Source organism: Bufo gargarizans, chromosome 1 (assembly GCF_014858855.1).
Source record: "Bufo gargarizans isolate SCDJY-AF-19 chromosome 1, ASM1485885v1, whole genome shotgun sequence".
Lineage (NCBI taxonomy): Eukaryota > Metazoa > Chordata > Amphibia > Anura > Bufonidae > Bufo > Bufo gargarizans.
This window is the reverse complement of record NC_058080.1, coordinates 364,199,371-364,210,013: the sequence shown is the minus strand read 5'-3', so window position 1 is coordinate 364,210,013 and position 10,643 is coordinate 364,199,371.

Genomic DNA, 10,643 nt, shown 5'->3' with positions numbered 1-10,643 from the left:
GAGACGAACCACTCACAGAAGAGATCCCTTGCGCGGAGGGAGCCTTACACCTTTCTCTAATTCGTCTATCTAACCTTACTGCCAAAGACATTGCATTCTCCAATGTATCCGTGTATTCATGAAAAGCAAGGGCATCTTTCAATCTCTCAGATAACCCCTGACAAAACTGACTAAGTAACACGGGGTAATTCTACTCTGACTCGGTGGCCCATCTCCTAAACTTAACGCAGTAAGCCTCTGCAGTATGTTCACCCTGTAATAAACTGCGCAGTTTAGATTCCGCCATCGAGACCCGATCTGGGTCATCATAAATCAATCCCAAGGCTTTAAAAAATTCTTCCACCGTCCGGAGGGCCAGAGAACCGGGCGGCAGAGAAAAGGCCCAGGATTGCGCGTCCCTTTTAAGCAGAGAAATGATGATACCAACCCTCTGACTTTCATCACCAGACGAAGATGGACGCAAACGAAAATACAATTTGCATGACTCTTTAAAACGGATAAAGTCATCCACACCCCCTGCAAACCTATCAGGGAGAGCGACTTTAGGCTCCCCATAAATTTGACTTGCACCTGATGCCAGAGCATTCTGACACCGTGTGACCGAATTACGGAGATCCGCAACCTCTAGGGATAATCCCTGCATGCGATCAACTAGTGCATCAATTGACTCCATCTCAAAACCGCTGAGCAATGGCAGTCAAAGTATGGGCGGGTTATATTGTGACGGCGGACAGGATATCAGATACACAGAAAAGTAAACAAACAAGTTTCTAGACGAGAAGCTGAGGATAACGGTCACCTTCTGGCAAATCCCTATCAGCTCTCCCTATACTGCTATGCCCACGTTCAGACCCTTAAGGTGGGAATAACGTGTCCTCGTGCCTGGGCTGAAAATACCCTAAAATCCCTAAGATTGTGAAAAGGGGAATAGAGACAGCCTGCTCCCTCAGAACCTGGAGGGGACAGGCATCTCTCTAACAGCCTAGACAGCAAACCACCAGATAACAAAAAAAACAACTTATCTTTTCTGAGCAGGAACAGCCAATCCTTCCTTCCTTGCTTTCACAGAGACAGACAGAAGCTATAACCCGCACGGAACACTGGGAGTGGGTGTAATTTAAACCAATGACCTCACCCAGTGCACCTGAAGGGAGGCGGATCTAGCTCAACTCCAAAACAAAACAAAAGACTAAACACATGCTGCTAATCTGGCAGACCTCTGCACGTAGCCCGAGCAGGGCATGACATAACCCTACTATTGACTGGCGAACAAGACAAATCAGTAGCTGGAGTGAATATTGTACGGACAACTGTCTCTGTGCTTCTATCTCAAGGGTGTCAACTACGGTCCTACCTCAGTTTCTCAATGCTATGCGGAAGTATATTGCAGAGAGATTGGCAAAGGGACATATTAGGCCATCCAAGTCCCCTGTGGCCGCCGGCTTCTTTTTTGCAAAAAAGAAAGACGGATCACTTAGACCATGTTTGGATTTCCGTGAATTAAATTTTATTACGGTCCGTGATCTGTATCCCCTTCCTTTGATTTCTGATCTATTTGATCAAATTGTCAGAGCCAAGGTGTTCTCCAAGTTGGATTTAAGAGGAGCCTATTATTTGATCAGAATAAAGGAAGGAGATGAGTGGAAAACAGCCTTCAATACACCCGAAGGTCACTTCGAGAATCTTGTCATGCCCTTTGGTTTAACTAATGCGACAGCGGTCTTTCAGCAATTTGTCAATTATATTTTCCATCATTTAGTGGGAAGGTTTGTTGTTATTTATCTTGATGACATACTAATTTACTCACCCGATTTGGAGACCCATCAGGATCACGTGAGACAGGTGTTAATAATTTGTATGCAAAATTGGAAAAATGTGTATTTGCTGTCCAGGAGCTACCGTTTTTGGGATACCTGCTTTTTGACTCTGGTTTTCGTATGGACCCCGAAAAGGTCCAGGTGGTACTGGAATGGGACCGGCCTGAGAATCAGAAAACTCTGATGCGGTTTTTGGGTTTAACCAATTACTACAGAAAATTCATCTTGAATTATTCCACCATTGTAAAACCTTTGACAGATATGACAAAAAAAATACGCTGACCTCTCTGTCTGGTCAGATGAGGTATTACAGGCCTTTCCTGCTATTAAGAAATGTTTTGCGTCTGCTCCCATTCTGATGAACCTGATGTGTCTCAACCGTTCGTCGTGGAGGTTGAGGCAACAGAAGTGGGGGTCGGAGCAGTCTGTCGCAGGGTCCATTCCCTAGCAAATGGCATCCGTGTGCTTTTGTCTCCAAAAAACTCTCCACCGCTGAAAGAAATTATGATGTAGGAGAGAGAACTACTGGCCATTAAATTGGCCTTTGAAGAATGGTGTCACTGGTTGGAAGGGGCTACTCATCATATTACTGTATATACTGACCACAAGAATTTGGCTTACCTGCAGTCTGCTAAGCACCTAAATCCTAGACAGGCTAGGTGGTCAGTTTTTTACTAGGTTTAATTTTGTGGTCACCTATCGCCCTGGGGTTAAAAACGTCAAGGCAGATGCGTTGTCACAAAGTTTTCCGGGGGGGAGTGATTCGGAGGATCCCTCTCCGATTTTGCCTGATGGAGTGGTGGTTTCTGCTCTGTACCCCGAATTGGAGATGGAGGTGTTGGGGCCAAGGAGGAGGCTCCTAATTTCTGTCCTCCAGGCAAGTTGTTTGTTCCTGCTGAACTGCGATACAAGGTGTTCAAGGAACATCATGATACGGTCCTTGCGGGATATCCTGGAAGCAAATCCACCATAGATCTTATTTCCTGGAGATTCTGGTGGCCAGGGTTGCGTAAGGGTGTGGCGGGTTATGTAGCAGCTTGTGAGACCTGTGCACGGGCGAAGGTGGCTCACACTAGGCCTTCAGGATCCCTTCTTCTTTTGTCCATCCCGTCTCGTCCTTGGACGCATTTTTCCATGGACTTTATTACCGATTTACCGAGTTCCTCTGGGAAAACTGTGATTTTGGTGGTAGTGGACCGCTTCAGTAAGATGGCTCACTTTATACCGTTAAATAGCTTGCTCAATGCCAAAACTCTCGCTCAGGATTAAAGTGGCCATGGTCCCTGGTAATAAACTTTGCCGACTTTCGACCCCCAGCCCTACTGGCTTGCATCTGTGGTGATCTGGGTGTGAGGTATCTTCTTCCATGTTACTCCTCTGGTCAAGTTCTCCTGGATCCTCCACCACTAAAGTGATTTTATTCTCTGAGGTATGGTAACCCTGTGATCTAGAGAGAAAACTTGTTTGTTCCATACTCTGAGTATCCACATTTGAAGAGGTCTGAAGTGAATCTGACACCATTGCACTGATGGGATGCAGAAAGTGAGGACGCCTAGAAGACTCATTGAGTCTCTGATGGAATAGGTTCTTTTGGATGAAAGTACCTTGATCTTCCGTTGGATGTTGGATATCTTGTCCCGAGGTAGACTGGTTCGCTGTTTTTGAGAGTCCAGGATAACTCCTAGGAACCTGATTTTGGTTGATGGTACAAGGTTCGATTTCGTTCAGTTGACCATCCATCCCAGTCTGTCCAATGTTAGTAGAAACACTTCCAGGTCTTTTTGTAGTTGGGAAGAAGAATTGTTGGTTATTAAGAAATCGTCCAGAAATGCGAAGATTGTTAATCCTTTTTTCCTCAGATATGCTACTACTTCTATTATCAGTTTTGTGAACACCCGATGAGCTGAGGATATGCCGAAAGGGAGAGAGGTAAATTTGTAGTGGAGAACAGCGCCCCTGTGATCCTTTATTGAAAACCTCAGAAATTCCTGGGAATTGTGGTGTATTGGGACGTGGTAGTAAGCGTTGCTTAAATCCACCGTGCACATCACTGACTCTTTCTGTAAGAGGGAAATAAATCTGATCAGAAATAAATCTGTTTAGGAGCTGCAGGTTTATAATGGTTCGAAAGGAACCCTCTTTCTTTTTCACCAGAAAGAGAGTCGAGTAGAACCCTTTCCCTCTTTCCAATGGGGGGTACCTCTGTTGTTACATGTTTGGATATTAATTCCTAAACCCCTTTCCAAATTGGGCTTTGATATATTGGAGTAGGGAGCCTTGAGACTATAAATCTTCTTATGGGAAGGGTAGAAAAATGAATCCTGTAGCCTGATTTGATAATCTTTAGCACCCATGGGTTTAAAGAGATTTCCTCCCAGAAGGGAAAAAATTTCTTCAATCTTCCCCCCACTCTGGCGTCACAAATTTTTGTTTCCTTTCTGGGATAGGGCGAGGAAACCCCTTCGTCCTTTGGGATAACTATAACGCCCCGTTTTTCCTTTACCACTGTACGGTTTTCTCTGATTAGAGGGGGCACAAAAGGGGTATTTCCTTTTGTAGGACTTTTCTTCTGGGAACCCCTTCTTTTTATCCAAAGCTTTTTCAAGTATTTTTTCTTATTCGGGCCCGAATATATACTCCCCCGAGAAAGGTATAGAACAAAGTCTCGATTTAGAGGCCTTGTCTCCAGACCAACATTTTACCCATAGGGCTCTCCGGGACGCATTTGAGAGTCCTGCGTCCTTAGCCGCAAACAAAACGGACTCTGCGAAGGCATCAGCAAGAAATGCCGTGGCATAGTGGGAGTGCACTTAGAAAACCGTGTCTCTGATAAGGAGGAAATCTTAACTCCGAAAGCTATACAAACATGGATCTGGCTACAGAGTTAGCAGCTATGTCAGATTTTAGATTGTACATAGCCGCCTCCCAAGACCTACGTAATAGACCATCGGCCTTCCTGTCCATAGGGTCTCTTAGTTGTGATGAGTCTTCAAAGGGTAGAGAGGTCTTTTTATTGACTTTCGCTACCTGAGCATCTATTTTAGGAATCATATTAAATATTTTGGCTTCCTCCTGATCAAAAAGTAGACGGCTCTGATAAGCTCTGGAGATTCCTAGACGATTTTCCGGATCAGACCATTCGTCTAATATCAAACCTTTAATGTTTTCATTAATAGAGAAGACTCTAGTTATTTTCACACGCAGTCCACCGAACATTTCTTCCTGAACAGAAGGGGTGGGTTGAATTTCTTCTACCCCCATCGTTGCCCTGACTGCTTTGAGTAGCTCTGGCTACTCTCAAGGATATCCCGTTCGGATTGTCTGTCATCCTCCTCCCATGCTTTGGAGGAAGAGGCGCCGTCAAATTCATCTGACTGAGGAAAAAGAGTCCCCTGTTCTCAGGCGCTTGTGTGGGGGCTCAACCTGAGGAGGGGTATCTTTGTGTAATACGGACAGAGATGCCAAGGAAGATTTATGTTCCTCCTGCATCATGGTTCTGAACTCATCCATTAAAGATGGTTGTTCGTCTCGTATAATCTTGGTAATACAATCACTACATAACTTTTTCAGATAGTCATCAGGCAAACGTTTAAAGCAAGAAATGCATTTTGTGGATTTCTTGGGCTTCCTTTGCGCTTCTTTAGAAATCTAAGGGCAGAGGAATAAAGCCCCATTAGAAGATAGAGAAGCCCAATGTATCCCAATATGGCCAGAAAAAACAGAAAACAGCATTGGATTAGATCTCCCCCACAGGGGGACTTACACAAGGCGGCGCAGCGGCTTCTGAGTGCTCCGATGCGGACATCCTGGAGGGATAGAGGAGACAAACTCACCACAACCAGAAAACGCTGGGGGAAGGAAAAGATTTCAAATTTTCTTCTGGTCCCGCCTAATATGCGCCACCTTCGTCACTTCCGGTGATGTCATCCCGGCGCCGGAAGTGACGTAACTTATATAGGCGAGCAACCCAGCTGGAACTAACGGAGCTTAAGCGGGAGACAGCAGCCCCGGCAGCAGGCCCCAGATAAGACCGGAGCGAGGCCTCCCGATCCACTCCCTGCCCAGCGTTAGTACGGAGACCGCGGGACAAGACAGGAAACACTGATGGTGTTGGTGGTGGGTATTTAAACCTTTCTCTGCTTCCTGCCCCTACAGAGGTCAGGGGTCAATCTCCTTGTGTTGCCGTCGTGGTGATGCTATGGAAAGGGTCTGTGCACTTTACAGGTAGAAGCCAGTACACAGGATGTCACAATACATAGTAATGGAGGCCCTAGACAGGCTATGAACCATGTTGCTCAGGCACCCTCCCACTGGGGAACCTCCCCTGGTATTCATCCTACTATCCCTGTTCAGGGATCTGGACTTCACTGCAGGGGGCCTCCAGGCCACTACCACTAAGGGTAGTCTCTGTTCAGTGGTTGCTGACTCAGGCAGGAAAAGAGACACTGGTGCATGGTACCAAAAGAACAGGCAGGACGTAGACAGAGGGCAAGCCAAGGTCTAAACAGGCAGAGTTCATACAAGGTAAAACAGGCAATAGGTTAGGACAGGTGGCACAGGGTCTATTTCAGTGATGGCTAACCTTGGCACTCCAGCTGTGGTAAAACTGCAACTCCCAAGATGCCCTGCTTGCTTGGCTGCTCTCAGAACTCTATAGAAATAAATAGAGCATGCTGCATGGCGAGTTCCTAGAATTTTTTATTTTTTGTCACAAGTTAGCGGAAAATGATGATTTTTTTTTTCTCTTTTTTCCTTACAAAGTCTCATATTCCACTAACTTGCGACAAAAAATAAAAAATTCTAGGAACTCGCCATGCCCCTCACGGAATACCTTGGGGTGTCTTCTTTCCAAAATGGGGTCACTTGTGGCGTAGTTATACTGCCCTGGCAATTTAGGGGCCCAAATGTGTGAGAAGTACCTTGCAATCAAAATGTGTAAAAAATGGCCTGCAAAATCTGAAAGGTGCACTTTGGAATATGTGCCCCTTTGCCCACCTTGGCAGCAAAAAAGTGTGACACATCTGGTATCGCCGTACTCAGGAGAAGTTGGGGAATGTGTTTTGGGGTGTCATTTTACATATACCCATGCTGGGTGAGAGAAATATCTTGGCAAAAGACAACTTTTCCCATTTTTTTATACAAAGTTGGCATTTGACCTAGATATTTTTCTCACCCAGCATGGGTATATGTAAAATGACACCCCAAAACACATTCCCCAACTTCTCCTGAGTACGGCGATACCAGATGTGTGACACTTTTTTGCTGCCAAGGTGGGCAAAGGGGCACATATTCCAAAGTGCACCTTTCGGATTTTGCAGGGCATTTTTTACAGATTTTGATTGCAAAGTACTTCTCACACATTTGGGCCCCTAAATTGCCAGGGCAGTATAACTACGCCACAAGTGACCCCATTTTGGAAAGAAGACACCCCAAGGTATTCCGTGAGGGGCATGGCGAGTTCCTAGAATCTTTTATTTTTTGTCGCAAGTTAGTGGAATATGAGACTTTGTAAGGAAAAAAGGAAAAAAAAGAAAAATCATCATTTTCCGCTAACTTGTGACAAAAAATTAAAAATTCTAGGAACTCGCCGTGCCCCTCACGGAATACCTTGGGGTGTCTTCTTTCCAAAATGGGGTCACTTGTGGCGTAGTTATACTGCCCTGGCAATTTAGGGGCCCAAATGTGTGAGAAGTACCTTGCAATCAAAATCTGTAAAAAATGGCCTGTGAAATCCGAAAGGTGCACTTTGGAATATGTGCCCCTTTGCCCACCTTGGCAGCAAAAAAGTGTCACACATGTGGTATCGCCGTACTCAGGAGAAGTTGGGCAATGTGTTTTGGGGGGTCATTTTACATATACCCATGCTGGATGAGAGAAATATCTTGGCAGAAGACAACTTTTCCCATTTTTTTATACAAAGTTGGCATTTGACCAAGATATTTTTCTCACCCAGCATGGGTATATGTAAAATGACACCCCAAAACACATTCCCCAACTTCTCCTGAGTACGGCAATACCAGATGTGTGACACTTTTTTGCAGCCTAGATGCGCAAAGGGGCCCAAATTCCTTTTAGGAGGGCATTTTTAGACATTTGGATCCCAGACTTCTTCTCACACTTTCGGGCCCCTAAAAAGCCAGGGCAGTATAAATACCCCACATGTGACCCCACTTTGGAAAGAAGACACCCCAAGGTATTCAATGAGGGGCCTGGCGAGTTCCTCGAAATTTTTTATTTTTTGCATAAGTTAGCGGAAATTGATTTTTTTGGTTTTTTTCTCACAAAGTCTCACTTTCCGCTAACTTAGGACAAAAATTTCAATCTTTCATGGACTCAATATGCCCCTCAGCGAATACCTTGGGGTGTCTTCTTTCCGAAATGGGGTCACATGTGGGGTATTTATACTGCCCTGGCTTTTTAGGGGCCCTAAAGCGTGAGAAGAAGTCTGGAATATAAATGTCTAAAAATGTTTACGCATTTGGATTCCGTGAGGGGTATGGTGAGTTCATGGGAGATTTTATTTTTTGACACAAGTTAGTAGAATATGAGACTTAGTAAGAAAAAACAAAAACAAACAAAAAATTTCCGCTAACTTGTGCCAAAAAAAATGTCTGAATGGAGCCTTACAGGGGGGGGGGGTGATCAATGACAGGGGGGTGATCAATGACAGGGGGGTGATCAATGACAGGGGGGTAATCACCCATATAGACTCCCGGATCACCCCCCTGTCATTGATCACCCCCCTGGTAAGGCTCCATTCAGACGTCCGTATAATTTTTACGGATCCATGGATCGGATCCGCAAAACACATGCGGACGTCTGAATGGAGCCTTACAGGGGGGTTATCAATGACAGGGGGTGATCAGGGTGATCACCCCCCCTGTAAGGCTCCATTCAGACATCCGTGATTTTTTACGGATCCATGGATACATGGATCGGATCCACAAAACACATGCGGACGTCTGAATGGAGCCTTACAGGGGGGTTATCAATGACAGGGGGTGATCACCCCCCTGTCACTGATCACCCCCCCTGTAAGGCTCCATTCAGACAGCCGCATGATTTTTTACGGATCCATGGATACATGGATCGGATCCACAAAACACATGCGGATGTCTGAATGGAGCCTTACAGGGGGGTGATCAATGACAGGGGGGTGATCAGGGAGTGTATATGGGTGATCACCCGCCTGTCATTGATCACCCCCTGTAAGGCTCCATTCAGACGTCCGCATGTGTTTTGCGGATCCGATCCATGTATCCATGGATCCGTAAAAATCATGCGGACGTCTGAATGGAGCCTTACAGGGGGGTGATCAATGACAAGGGGTGATCAGGGAGTGTATATGGGGTGATCATGGGTGATCAGGGGTTTATAAGGGGTTAATAAGTGACGGGGGGGGGGGGGTGTAGTGTAGTGTGGTGTTTGGTGCGACTGTACTGACCTACCTGAGTCCTCTGGTGGTCGATCCTAACAAAAGGGACCACCAGAGGACCAGGTAGGAGGTATATTAGACGCTGTTATGAAAACAGCGTCTAATATACCTGTTAGGGGTTAAAAAATTCGGATCTCCAGCCTGCCAGAGAGCGATCGCCGCTGGCAGGCTGGAGATCCACTCGCTTACCTTCCGTGCCTGTGTGCGCGCGTTCACAGGAAATCCCGGCCCTCGCGAGATGACGCATATATGCGTGACTCTGCGCAGGGCCGCCACCTCCGGACCGCACATCTGCGTTAGGCGGTCCGGAGGTGGTTAAAGTGGTTATGTCACTTCAGCAAGTGGCATTTATCATGTAGAGAAAGTTAATACAAGGCACTTACTAATGTATTGCGATTGTCTATATTGTCTCCTTTACTACCTGGATTCATTTTTCCATCGCTTTATACACAGTTAATATCCAGGGGTTTATGGGCACCGTTGCAGCACAGATATGAGGTGGCTGGGACAGGAGCTGGGTGCCTACATGCACTCCCCCGATACCGGCCAACAGAGAGGCGCTTTTTCCTATAGTGTACAAATAAGGCCACCACTGATGGATTGCAGGGTGATCGTAGCCATGGAAACAAGCCATGTATAACGTGATTTAAAAATGAATCCAGCCAGCAAAGGAGACAATATGGATAATCACAATACATTAGTAAGTGCCTTGTATTAACTTTCTCTCTATGATAAATGTCACATGTTGAGGTGAGACAACCCCTTTAATTCCTATACACTGAGATCCCCCTAATGGTGGCTGTGGGCAGCCAGCTTTATCGTGTGGAGGGAAAGCAGGGATTTACATCTGAATGGAGTGGCTTTATCAATGTACACCGCTGGAAAATGAGGTGCATCCTTTATATCCCCTCCGTTCCGGTTCTGCATTTGTCCATCTTCTGGTCCGCAGCTTATTTAATTCATCCCTGGCATGATCATTTGTTCCACTGCAGCCCATAACTGGCTTCTGTGGCGATGTGTCTCTTGTGGATATGTCCCTGCCAGGAGAAGTAAACAAGGATGGGACCGAAAGATGGACACACAGGAACCAATGGCAGTACCAGATCAGCAGGTATGAGTCGGTCCATAGCAGGCCTTTACTCCCAGACAACCCCTGATTAGAAGAGCTCCACTTTGTACACGTTTCTTATACTCCCAATTACACTTCCCCCTAAAAAATGCCCTTTTTAATAAAATGATAACACACTTCATCCATTTACTGCCCCCTAGACCACCACAATTAACCATTTCACCATCCTCAAATAGCCACTAAGATTAGGGGTTAACCCAACACCTGACAAACCCTCCACTATCGGGTGTTAACCCCTATACGTCCAAGAACCTATTAGGGG